General features: G+C 38.5%; 1 protein-coding gene across 3 annotated transcripts in view; it reads right to left on the bottom strand.

Moving 5' to 3' along the window:
* LEPR (leptin receptor) overlaps window positions 1-13,813 on the bottom strand; it is a 1,381,011-nt gene that overhangs the window by 1,091,568 nt on the left and 275,630 nt on the right. The window lies entirely within an intron of this gene.

The following is a 13,813-nucleotide window of genomic DNA, read 5'->3' as shown; positions in this document are numbered from 1 at the left end:
TGGTTAGGTGCCTTCTTCTTCACTTTTTTTCTCTCTTTCGCATTGGTGTACAACTAGTATGGGATAGACAGTTTGGGTGGATTTAACACATTTTCTTCTGATGGGGCAGGAGATTTGGTTCTTTGTCAGTTTCACTGAGCGAGTCTGGGAGGTTCTGAAGAGAACTATGTGGTTAAGTATTTGAAACTAGGATTGAGTCTAGAATTAGAAGGAAGATGCACTCCTACTATTTCTACTTGCATTAAAGGAAATATTGGCACAATATGACAATTCAGGTGTGAATAACTGTTTAAAGAAATAAATAAATAGAAAAGGAACAGGAGTCTGCCCATAGACTAGAAATAAACTTTAATGCTAAGTCCGCAAAAAACATGTAATGTACAACACAATGTTAAGCACATTCATCTATAAATCAATAGACATCCTCAGAATTGATGCATACTGATTTAGAAGCCTTTAAAATGCCTGATACATGTAAGACACACCCACAGCTGAGCCAATCATTTTGTAGTCAGGCTGAAGAGAAAATGGATTTCTAAAAAAACCGCAAACTGTTGTAAAAACATTCCATAACATATTCCTCCCCAAAAAGTTATATAATATAAACAGTGTATGTTTATATTAAAACAACAAAACAATAGTAAAAAAGCAATAGTCAAAAACTGTTTTACAATATAATGGCCCTTGTTTTTAGTTCACTTGTAACTGATATGTTATCACTGAGCCCTGTGGAAGAAGTTCTGTCAATATGAACTGCCAAAGCATTTCGCGGTGCAACTAAAGGTTCTTCCAATCACCTGAATAAGCATGATAGGGAACTTGCTCTAAGACCAAAAAGAGAAACTTCTTAAAGCATCTACAATGCCCAGCATGTCTTGCGGGAGCACTCTTATTATCTGAGTGCTGCAGACTGTATACATGTTGGTATATTCTCCGATTGAGAGCATTGATGGTTTTTCCTATATAAAATGCCTGGCAGCAGGTGCAATGGGCAAAGTATATAACTCGTCCAGACCAGCAACTAAATTTACTACCCTTCATGTACCTTTTTATTTTATCATATAATTCAACAGTATAATTACTATCAGTGTAAGTACACTGGTGACATTTGTCACATGTTCTGGTCATGGGAAAATAACTATCACAGCCTAAATAATGTCTCTCTAACAAGTTCTTAATATTGTTCCTTCTTTTGTAAGTAAACCCTGGATTCAAAGAACTTAACTGTTTAGCACTGTCATTATAATGAAAACTTAACCAGTTCCTATGGACAATGTCCTCAGTGTCTTACACATCCAAAGCATAATGAATGACCATGTTGCTAAAAAAAATCATGTTTATCACAATCAGGAGTGTATGTCTGTTGTTCATGACCAACCCATGTTTAATAATTGGGCCATACTTCCCTTGTCTATCTGAACAAATGTCATCTCTGATAGACTTAAGTAAGCCCTCTGGATAACCCCGAGCCAGGAACATGCTTTTAAGTTCTGAAAACTCCTTTTGGCATGCCATATCATTGGAGGTGAGCCTAGAAACACTAATAAATTGGCTCCTTGCAACCCCCTTCAGAGTCCCTTGCAAAATTTCAGAATCAGAGATGACATTTGTTCAGACAGACAAGGGAAGTATGGCTCAATCGGAGAATATACCAACATTTATACAGTCTGCAGCCCTCAGATAATAAGAGTGCTCTTGCAAGACATGCGAGGCATTGTAGAGGCTTTAAGAAGTTTCTCTTTTTGGTCTTAGAGCAAGTTCCTTCTAATGCTTGTACAGATGATTAGAAGAACCTTTTGTTGCCGCAAAATGGTTTGGCAGTTCAGACTTGATGCAACTTCTTCCACAGGGCTCAATGATAACATATCATTTACAAGTGAACTAAAAAGAAAGGCCAGTATATTGTAAAACATTTTTTGACTATTGTTTTTTTACTATTGTTTTGTTGTTCTTAATATAGATATACACTTTTTATATTGTACAACTTTTTTGTTATGTAATGTTTTTACAACAGTTTGCGTTTTTTCAGAAATCCATTTTCTCTTCGGCCTTACTACAAATAATTGGCTTAGCTGTGGGTGTGTCTTACACATAGTAGGCATTTTAAAGGCTTCTAAATCAGTACACATTTGTTCTGAGGATGTCTATTGATTTATAGGTGAAAGCTGTTAACATTGTGTTGTATTTTACGTGTTTTTTGCTGTCTTAGCATTAAAGTTTGTTTCTAGTCTATGGGCAGACTCCTGTTTTTTTCTATTTATCCGTGTTTTCTTTTACCAGTCCCGTTTTTCATTTTTATTTTGTTTTGTGTAAAGAAATAGATAGATATACTAAGCAAATGCATTTAACTGCAGTGCCTTACAAAATAGTAGTAATCATATCAGAAATGTTAAGGGAAAAAAATGAAAGACAGGTAAACAACAATGCTGTTATGTGCCCTCTGTGTAGTTGAAGACGAATTTGAGTATAACGCCAGAAACAATGAAGGAGATTAGCCAGACTGACTGAGAGTGCTGGTAAGACTGAATAAAACCCTTAACATTTTCAAAAAGAAATGTCAAGTAATAAATGCTGTTTTTACTGTCTTTAACTGATTTCATTACTTTATATAACTGCAAGAATATTTATATACAATGATAACAAAAGGACTAAAATGCTTTCAGTACAGCATATCTGAATGTTGTTAGTGTATTTGCTCCATAAGTTGGGTGTGCGATGGATGATAAAGAAAAACTTTGGAGCGAGTTAGAGGAAGTGGCAGAGAGTGTACCCATGGGTGAGAAAGTGGTGATTGGAGTGGATTTCAATGAGAGTGTTAGTGAAGGGAACAGAGGGAATGAGGAGGTGATGGGTAGGTATGGTGTTAAGGAGAGGAATGCAAAAGGTCATATAGTAGTGGATTTTGTGAAAAGGATGGATATGGCTGTGCTGAATATGTATTTTAAGTAGAGGGAGGAACATAGGGTGATGTACAGGAGTGGAGGAAGATGCACACAGGTGTATTATATCCTATGCAGGAGGGCCAGTCTGAAGGAGACTGGAGACTGCAAAGTGGTGACAGGGGAAAGCATAGTTAGGCAGCATAGGATGGAGGTCTGTAGGATGGCATTAGCTATCTAGAAGAAGACGAGGAGAATGAGGGCAGTGCCAAGGATTAAATGGTGGAAGTTGAAAAAGAATAACTGTAAGGTGGAGTTCAGGGAAGAGTTAAGACAGGCAGTGGGTGGCTGTGAAGGGCTACCGGATAGCTGGACAACCACAGCAGAGGCAGTAAGGGAGACAGCTAGAAATGTGCTTGGTGTGACATCTGGACAGAAGAAAGAGGACAAGGAGACCTGGTGGTGGAATGAGGAAGTACAGGAGAGTATACAGAGAAAGAGGTTGGTGAATGAGAAGTGGGATTGTCAGATAGAAGAAGAAAGTAGACATGAATACAAGGAGATGAGGCATATGGTGAAGGAGAGATGATAAAGGCTAAGGATAAGGCATATCGTGAGTTGTATAAAGATTGGACACTAAGGAGGGAGAAAAGGACCTGTGCTGATTGGCTAGGCAAAGGGACCAAGCTGGGATAGATGTGCAACAGGTTAGATTGATAAAGGATAATGAAGGAAATGTACTCACAAGTGAGGAAAGTGTTTTGGGCAGATGGAGTACTTTGAGGGGCTGATGAATAAAGATAATGAGAGAGAGAGAGAGAGAGAGAGAGAGAGATGGTTGGATGATGTGGGGATAGTGAATCAGGAAGTGCAATGAATTAGCAAGGTGGAAGTAAGACAGCTATGAAGATGGTGAAGAATGGAAAGACTGTTGGTCCAGATGACATACCTGTGGAAGCATGGAGGTGCTTAGGAGACATGGCAGTGGAGTTTTTAACCAGATTGTTTAACAGAATCTTGGAAAGTGAGATAATGCCTGAGGAGTGGAGAATAAGTGCATCGGTACAGACTTTTAAGAATAAGGGTGATGTGCAGAGCTGTAGTAACTACAGAGGGATAAAACTGATCAGCCACAGCATGAAGTTATGGGATAGAGTAGTAGAAGCTAGGTTAAGAAAGGAGGTGATGATTAGTGAACAGCAGTTCAGTTTTATGCCAGAAAAGAGCACTACAGATGCAATGTTTGCTCCTAGGGTGTTGATAGAGAAGTATAGAGAAGGTCAGAAGCACTTGTATTGTGTCTTTCTGGTTTTAGAGAAAGCATATGACAGGGTGCCTAGAGAGGACTTGTGGCATTGTATGAGGAAGTCGGGAGGGCAGGGAAGTATGTAAGAGTGGTACAGGATATGTATGAGGGCAGTGTGACAGTGGTGAGGTCTGAGGTAGGAGTGACAGATGTGTTCAAAGTGGTGCTGGGATTACAGCAAGAATCAGCTCTGAGCCCTTTCTTATTTACAATGGTGATGGACAGGTTGACAGACGAGATCAGACAGCAGTCCCCATGGACTATGATGTTTGTAGATGACATTGTGATTTGTCATGAAAGTAGGGAATAGGTACAGGAGACCCTGGAGAGGTGAAGATATGCTCTAGAGAGGAGAGGAATGAAGGTCAGATAGGACAGAGGAATGGTGAGGATGCAGGGAGTAGAGTTGATAAAGGTGGATGAGTTTAAATACTTGAGATCAATAGTTCAGAGTAATGGTGAGTGTGAAAGGAAAGTAAAGAATATATTGCAGGCAGGGTGGAGTGGGTGGAGAAGAGTGTCAGGAGTGATTTGTGATAGACGGGTACCAGAAAGAGTGAAAGGGAAGGTCTACAGGATGGTAGTGAGACCAGTTATGTTATATGAGTTGGAAATGGTGACACTGATGAAAAGATAGGAGTCATAACTGCAGGTGGCAGAGTTAAAGATGTTAAAATTTGCTTTGGGTGTGATAATGATGGACAGGATTAGAAATGAATATATTAGAAGGTCAGCTCAGGTTGGATGGTTTGGAGACAAAGCCAGAGAGGTAAGATTGAGTTGGTTTGGACATGTGCTGAGGAGGGATGCCATATACATTGGTAGAAGGATGCTAGCGATGGAGCTGCCAGTTTAAGAGGAAAAGTGGAAGGCCTAAGATAAGGTTTATGGATGTGGTGAGAGAGACGCAGAGAACAGGAAGAAATGGAAACAGATGGTACATTGTGGTGACCCCTAACAGGAGCAGCAAAAAGAAAAAGAATATATCTATTACAATTTCTTATGTTAAAACATATCTCATTATTATCAGTAGACTGGAAATGTAAACACCATCAAGATTTGATAGCAATACACTCGTTGTTCTCATCTACTCATAAGCATTTCCCTTACACTTTGTTTTAGTTCAATAAGGATTTAATAAAAATAAAATTCACCGATAATAAAGATTTGTTTAAATTTGTAACATTATGAGCGAATGTATTTTGTGTATTTCTTCTTTATCTCTTCCTCCCTCCCTTTTCTGTTTTTTAATTATGCCTTCCTTTGTCCTTCTTTATTTTCTTTCTCTCCTATTTTTATTCATTTTGCTACATGTCCAGAATCTTTAGGATGAACTTACCTGTGTATCTTCTAAATTAAAGAACATTCATCATCACCTTGTCCAGGGACATCCTCACAGGATAGGGGCAGTGGCATTGGTTCTATAGGTACACTTGTTTGTAGCAGCCTGGTAAGCCTTACTGAACATGGGCTTCAGGACTTGGTTGAGGATGTGTTGGACCAGGTGGTGGACAGACATCTTCAGCTAATCAAGGAATCTCTTCAGTGGGTGGAAGACACAAAACCTCAGTCAATGCTGGCTTTTTTCTGTTAATAACTTAAGATATATCATGGAAGGAGCCTAAACCTTACTTGGGAGAGATGGGTTTGAAGGAGTCATGTTCATGATTTCAAATATCTGTTTGAAAACCTGTTTCTCATCTGTTGCATAATCAAGTTTAGTACTTGCAGATACTACATAGTTTCACATATCTGTAACCCTTCATTGTTGGATCCGTATGGAGTACTGTTTTTCTCCTTACAGCAATGAAGACACACCGAGAATTAACTCACTGATTACATATCATTAACTTGCAAAATTATTGTTGTAAGAAATTACTAGTTTTAAGAATTCAATTTTGTTATAGTTATTCTATGGCAAAAAGATAAGGCCAGGAATAGAATAAAAACACAAAACATTAATAGTGTTTAATTAACCTGCTCACCACACATATAATCACACAGCAAAAGGAACAACACTTATGTGACCCTTACTGATGTTTACCTATCGTCTACAGTTATTTTTCTTTATTTTTTTTTGGTTTGTCAAGGCATAGTCTTCTTTTTTTTAGAGAAGTTCATAACAACGTACTCATTTGAGCACAGACTGACAATCCTGAATGAATATTCACGCACATGAACAAAAACATCAATATGTTTATTCATCAATTTACAAAAGCTTCACCTGCTGCTGGGTGTTGGGCAGGTATTGGATGGGCCTTGGTACTGCACATTGGGGAGGAGGTACTGTTGTAAAACATTGGCATTTGGTACCCTTGTTGTCTCCAGACAACTTACTGCTGGCATTCTATTATTCCCACTTGCTGGCTCCACAATCTTTTGTTCCCCACCTTGCCTCCATGGACATCTATATGCTACATGGCCCCACAGGTTACATTTAAAATATTTAACCCTTGATCCTCGCCATGTACCTGACTAGTGGCTTCCCCTGTTACTGGCAGACACTGTTGGGGTGGTTTAGGTTGCCCACTATGGGTTTACTTATACCCATGTACAGCACTGGGTATCCCTTTCCTGTGCAGTGATGTGATGCTTGCTAGGTATAGGTCTCCTTTTCTCCCCTACTCATCTGCGGTGTTACATTCTCTATCTGCCAGCTAGTTTCTCATGTCCTCAGGCAAAGTGCTAAGTGCTTGTTCCCTCACCAGAAGGTGTGCCAGGTTTTCAAAAGTGGTGGCCTAACACCCCTCACTCACATATGAAAATAAGTGCTTAACTCAGCAATATAATCACATGCTTTCATCTGTCTTGCATCTATGCTCACAAAACGTTTTTCATAAGCTTCAGGTGTCAATGTAAAACACTCTAATAAACAATTTTAACTGTATTATAATTTAAGCAATTAGTATCAGACAATTTAGAAACAGCAGTTACAGCTTTACCATGGAGTAAGGGAATCAGGAACCATACCCAGAGACCTTGGTTAACATTATACTGTTTTCATATGCTTTCAGATATATCAATAAAACTATCAAAATTATCACCCTCTGTAAATTGTTGAAGAAATTAGCTGACCGTTATTGCTTCTGGGGTTTGGTTATTCACTTTCCCATTACCTCCATAACACCTGGCAAAGAGTCAGCATCTCCTTTTCATGCTGCCTCTGCCTCTCATTTTCTTTGGCTTCCAAGCATCTCAGTCTCTCTGCTCATTCTACTTCCATTTATTTCTCCTGCCACATTCTCTCTGTTGGTGCTAGTTCCAAATGTTTAGCCTCCAGTTCAAGTCTCTAATGGATAGATTTTTAAGTATTCTGAAGAAAAATTGGACTGTTCATTTTCTGAGAGTTGTACATCCCTAAGACCAGTCTGTCTTCCTGATTACTTGTCTGTGATGCAGCTGAGACTAAGGCTGCAATCATTTCCACTTTAGCCAGCTTGGCATGCACCAGTCCTTTTGCTTGGGTACATCTCAGCTAACTGGCTCGTTGTCAACTTGCCATATTCCTCTTCTGAAATCCTTGCCTGCTCTCCCTGACAAACAAAGCTAACAAAAAATAATACAACCATTGTGATATGAACCTCTGAATGTCTATCGTGTGGCTCCTTGAGAGTACAAACACCTTCTTTAGTGACCACTGTTTACAGGCTACAGGAGTTCAATATCCACACCACTGAACCCCAGTATGTAATGTGGTGATCCCACCACTGCCAGCCAATTAATATGTAATGTCGATATCCCACCACTGCCCACCAGTTAATATGTGATGACCCACCACTACCAACCAGTAATCAAGGAGCCTCAATCCTCACCACTGGAACCAGTACACTGACAGGATGACAGCTCTCTGCATCAAGTGCAATTTCCCTTAAAAGCACACAGAGACCACAGTCAGTCTGGGGCTGGTACCTCTTTCTCCAGATGCCCAGTAAGACTCCCCATGCGCACAGCTATAGAGTTGAGATCTCAGCTGAGTGACCAAGCCAAGACCTCCAGCACCCTCTCCATCCAAACAGTGATTTGTGTCCCTGTCCAAGTAGCTGAAACACACACTCTTTGAGGTTTAATTTACACACACACACACACACACACACACACACACACATGCACACACACAGACATACACACAGACACACACACACACACACACACACACACACACACACACACACACACACACACCTGGGAAATGCTGGTACAGGTTTATTAGCTATGCACCCTTCTGCCCAGACTATAAGGTAGTTCCATCTGCCAGCAGTCACTCCTTATCAGCTCCTTTAAGGCCCCTAACAAAGGGTGTTCAATCTTACTGTGTAATATTAATATTAACACAAATGGTAGTTTGACCAAGAGCAAGGCTATTAAGAGTGGCCCACAGAGTGTCACCAAATAAATATGCAAGTACTCTAAAAACTTAAATATCTATACACTGAGCATCCACAATGAAAGGTTTAAATATATTTAATAATAAATAATAAAAGAACAAGACAATACTAAATATATATTCACAGTGACATCAGAGCTCAAAATCAAAGGAAATAGTTAAGATAACTTTCCAGTACAGGCTCACACAAATAAATAAAAAAACAAAATCTAAACTAATCCTCACTATATTCCTGACTGAATCTGAGAGAATTATACTGTTTCCTAGAAACTTACTTAATATATAGCAAGGTAGATGATGTGGTGAATGGTTCTTGTTGCCAGGTCCAAGACAGAATACAAAATGCCCTGTCTCATTAAGAGACTTCTCAAAATATTATCTAAATATTACTGCTGGGCTAGCTTGCAGAATAATATCATTTCTGCTCTTATGACTTCTGGGTCCCAGGCAAAACTCCCATTGCTGGCAACAGGGAGAATTTAGCATCTACCTGTAAAAATATACAGACAAGGGCTTTTGCTTAGATCTTTGGCAGATGCTGGAAGTCATAAAACAATTAAATTCATTCATGCATCCAAAGTAGCAATTAGCTCACCTCAGAGACAATACAGAAAGCTTCCTAGTACAGACTTTGTGTCTTTAGCTGCTTTGAAAACTTGAGAGATAGCCTCTTTATGGAGTAGTCTATAAAGTGATTTAATTTCAAATATTTTTCTAAAGTTTGTTGGAATGAGGTTAAACCTCCATTTAAACAGTTACAGTAGTGCACGTACATTTCTGTTCTCTTGCAGTAGGGCACATGGTGGATGCATTTTAAACATAAGCACTTTACATATACCTTTTCAACACAAACATCTGTACAGAGCAGTTTGATATACACATGACATACAGTTCTAATACATTTGTAACAGTAGCATCTTATATAATTAGTTTGATATTCACAAATGACATATAATTGTTTACAAAATTCCAGCTAGTTGTGCTGGCAGTACCTCCTTTTGTCACACTAGATAACAACATCATATCTATTTTTATGGTTTTAGACATTACATTTTTTTCATTCACTTAGGTTTTTTTCTCCCACCAAGTAGAAATCATTACATCATACAAAAACTTTAGGGTATGCTCTAGCTCATAGCATCTGCATTACCTTTTAGTCTACATCATTGTTACAGTTCTAAACTAGATAGGACATGCTGTAATATAGATTCACATTGCCCAGTTTCATGTTACCACCTACATCTGCCAGGCAACAGCATTAGATTGCAATGACTGTTATTTATATGCAGTCCCTGTATGATTATCCCGCTATTGTTGTATGTTCAGTGACCTTATGTATTGTTCTATGATATGCTTTGCTTTGTGTGGATCAGTACTCTATCCTGACTAAAACATTACAAAAATTGATTAATAAGTCAGGCTAGATACATTACTGAAAGTAAACATTTTGGACAGTGCATTTAGAGAATTTATGTATTTATTTATTTATTTGAGCATTTGTTGACTGGGGATGTCCGACTGAGCATGAGTCCTTTTTCAGCAGAGGCTCGGGGAGGAAAGCTCAATACAACAGATATTTTAACAGATACAAATCATAGTTAAGATTATGCTAGCATTTAGGAAATACATCTAGATATATAAGTAGCTATGTCTACAGACTAAAATATGTAGGAGTTTTATAGAATAGATGATTTCTTACAGCATTGTGGTAAAAGAGTAAAAACAGCTTAAATGAGTAGGCTATGCTTTGAGTAAAATAATATATCAAGATATGAATGTAGGTAAATGAACAGACTAAAATACATAAGAATCATACAGAAGAGGTGTCTCAGCAAGCATTGAAGTATAAGAGTATAGACAGGCAATGTTAGTTACTACAGTAGTTAGTAGAAATAGAAAACCAAGGTAGAGATATAAAGATCAGAGGAAGTATATATCCAAGTGAGTTTAGACATAGAGAGGAGTGGACGCATTAGCAAGGTAGATAAAGAATAGAGTTAGGTAGGTTGTTGGCAGGGGCCGATCCAGGAGTTCCTGAAGTTTTCTTTTAGGGCTGTTTTGAATTTGTGAGCATGGGATATTGTCCTGGTGGATAGGGGTAGTTTATTCCAAGTATGGACAATTGAGTAGCATACAGGTAGCATACACATAGTATACAGGTGTTGGCCAATTTTTTTTTTTTTTTTGTGTGTGTGCTTGCAGATATCTAAGTGTAGTTGGACTTAGCTCTGAAGAGTCCAAGTAGGAGTATAGAGAGAGATGAGGGAAGTAATGCTGGGCCAGGAAGTAGATTTGTTAAGAATGGAATGAATGATAAGCAGTTGGAGTAGTAGGAGATGGTGGTGGATTTCGGGTCATTTTAGAGAATTGAGAGAGAGGCAGTGGTAGGACTTCATCGTGTCTACTGTCTGTAGGAGACTAAATTGTACAGTCTTGTACATCTCTGTGTATAGCTGAAGAGTGTAACCCATTCTTTGATTATTAATAAGTATTGTGGCAGGCAACTATGGATATCAGAAGAGGGTATCTCTCAGCTCTCCTTGATTTTACAGAGTGACTCTGAGCATGTCATTGTCTTTGACTCAAGTTTTGAGTGCCATCAGGCCCAGAACATAACTGAAAAGGTTCTGCAGACTAATGTAATTACCAGGTTGGCAAATATATTAGCTAATCAAACGATCTAATCAGTCAGTTAATTAATTTTACCATGTATCATTGCCCTGTCCCTCATAAACTATATGACTTTGTCATAAAACACTGAATATTATTGCCAGTTGATAATGCCAGATATTATATTAGAGGTTCATACTTATGGTGCATTTTGCTGCAAGGCATGCTGGTTGATTAACTTTTTAAGTGAATTAGATACAATTTTAAAAATCAGTCCTAATTTTGGACCTTTACTCCCCTAGCACATACACACACACACACACACACACACACACACACACACACACACACACACACACACACACACACACACACACACAATCACACTATTTTTGGCTTTGTTACTTTTTTTGAACAAAGAAATTGAGAGCTATATAAAGCAGTTATGTATGTTTCTGAGGATATTAACATGGAATTGTAAGTAAGTAGTTGAAGGTGTGTGTGCTTTCACATGTGTGCATGTGTGTGTGTTTTATCTGTGTCTGTATGAGAAGAAGGAAGTTCACAGTAGCCACTCCATAACACTGAAAGTATGGGCTTTGATACTTACTGTGTAAAGTCTGAGAAGCTCAGAAAGCTAGAGAGTGGTACAACTCAGCAGGAATGAAGGCAAAGGACTGGAGATGCAGGACCTGAGAAGTTAATAGCAGGCAGAGTTGCAGGACACTGGTGTGGAAGACATTTTTGTACTACTAGAGCCAAGTGCTATTCATACATTCTTGCCAGATCACCATGCAGATATCTGTACTGTAGTGTGCACAGTAACATTTGACAGTGATTTATTCTTCTATAGTACAACTATTCAAATCAGGCAAGTCTGAGCACAGTTTAAAATATGATAGTTTTCCACTATGGAGTCACCAAAGATGTGGAAAAGGCTTCTTTTATTGAAATAAATGAATTTTTTTCTTTTTCTGAGTACTGACTAACTTAGAGGTGATTGCACTAAGATGATGGAGTTAGGAGGTTGTACTTTTCCACATGTGGTGATATGGCAAATTTGCCCCCATATTAATCTCTTACTGCAAACAAATGTCCACTTGCTGTGTTGGGATGTCTGTTTTATGCCTCTGACATCACATCTTCATAACTTATTAGGAAGCATGCAGAAGCATCACAAGGTGAAAAGCCATACGTGAGAGTATGAATAACTCACCCATCACAGTGGAAATATTATGGGTATACAACTGCTCACTGAGACAAAATCCAATGAGTCAATCATCTTGCTTTCTTTCTGAAAGGATTGTCTTTAAGTCTTGACATCATGCAATGCTCATTAATGGAATAAAGATCAGATATACAATAAAGTCCTCCATGTCCCCATATTTCTCACTGGTATAGCGTGGATTATATCACCAGAGTCTTGCTGTCTTCATTAGATCTAACTAATGAAGTCACCCACTGCTGACAGTATACCCTCTTAGTGAGGAAAAAAATGCATTTTTTTCTTGTATGCAGTTCTCCAGGTTATGTAAGGTCCTGTGTCAGACTTCACTGACTTCCTCCTATTTATCCTCCCAGATCATCCTCATTTACTGATTTTTTGTGTGATTTTAATATCTGAATAAATGATGTTTCTTTGCATCTCATCTTTGAGCTCCTCCAGCTTAGGGATAGACTTTGCATTGGTCAGCACTTTTTCCTCCACAACTTTTTCCAAGGGCTACACAATAAACCTGTTTTTTTACTTTGCAATGGATGTTTACTGCTTGAAGGTAGATTTATTTCCAGGGCCTGAGCACTACCTGCTCTCATTTAATGTTGTTACTTGCTGGATGTTGTCATCTGATATCAACATGAAGAATAGCTGACAGTGAACTTTTAATCTTCAGGATAAGTTCCTGCCAAAGTGTACTACAGATTACTATCTGGATTCACTGGTAGTGCCTGTAGCCATCTCATTATGATTACTCTTGACTGGCTCTACCCTTTATTGTTGTGTCCTGTTGATGTACAAACATTTGTCTGACAATGTACTTCATGAACTTTGAAAAGTAGAGTGTAGTTTGCAAAATAACTGTAGATGTACTCACCTGTTTGAGAACAATCTGAGATTAGGTGGTCTTTATTCTAAGAACCAATTAAAAATCATAAATTACTAGTCTGCTTTCCTGTCTCAAGAGCTCTGTGCTGCATCAAACCACTCAGCTGTGCTCTTCTAGGTAGCTGCAGGTTGCACACTTAGGGCAGCTTTTCCATCTGAAGAACTTTTTCCTTTACTACTTGTAAGGTATTTTTTCTTACAGAGTCCTTAGATAGCCATCACCTTCCCATGTGTCCATCTATTAACACTGTGTTATCTTTGCTTAAGAACTCTTATAATTTTGGTTGGCAGTGTTTATGTGCATTATAAGTCCATGAGATTAGATACAGCTGTATGTCTGAATAACTGCAGGCTAGACTCAAAACATGCTATGTCTGTGGTAACTTGCTTGGATAAGCAGGGTCATGTTACGTTTTCAGACAGACTGACAAAGACAGAGACAGAAATGAGAAGGAAAATAGACACATTAGGTAGATAAATAAATAGAGAGATAGAGAGATTGATAGATATATAGATAGATATGTAGGTAG

This window comes from Protopterus annectens, chromosome 10.part0 (genome assembly GCF_019279795.1).
Source record: "Protopterus annectens isolate FY-2018-M chromosome 10.part0, PAN1.0, whole genome shotgun sequence".
Lineage (NCBI taxonomy): Eukaryota > Metazoa > Chordata > Ceratodontiformes > Protopteridae > Protopterus > Protopterus annectens.
This window is presented reverse-complemented; position numbering and strand designations above follow the sequence as displayed.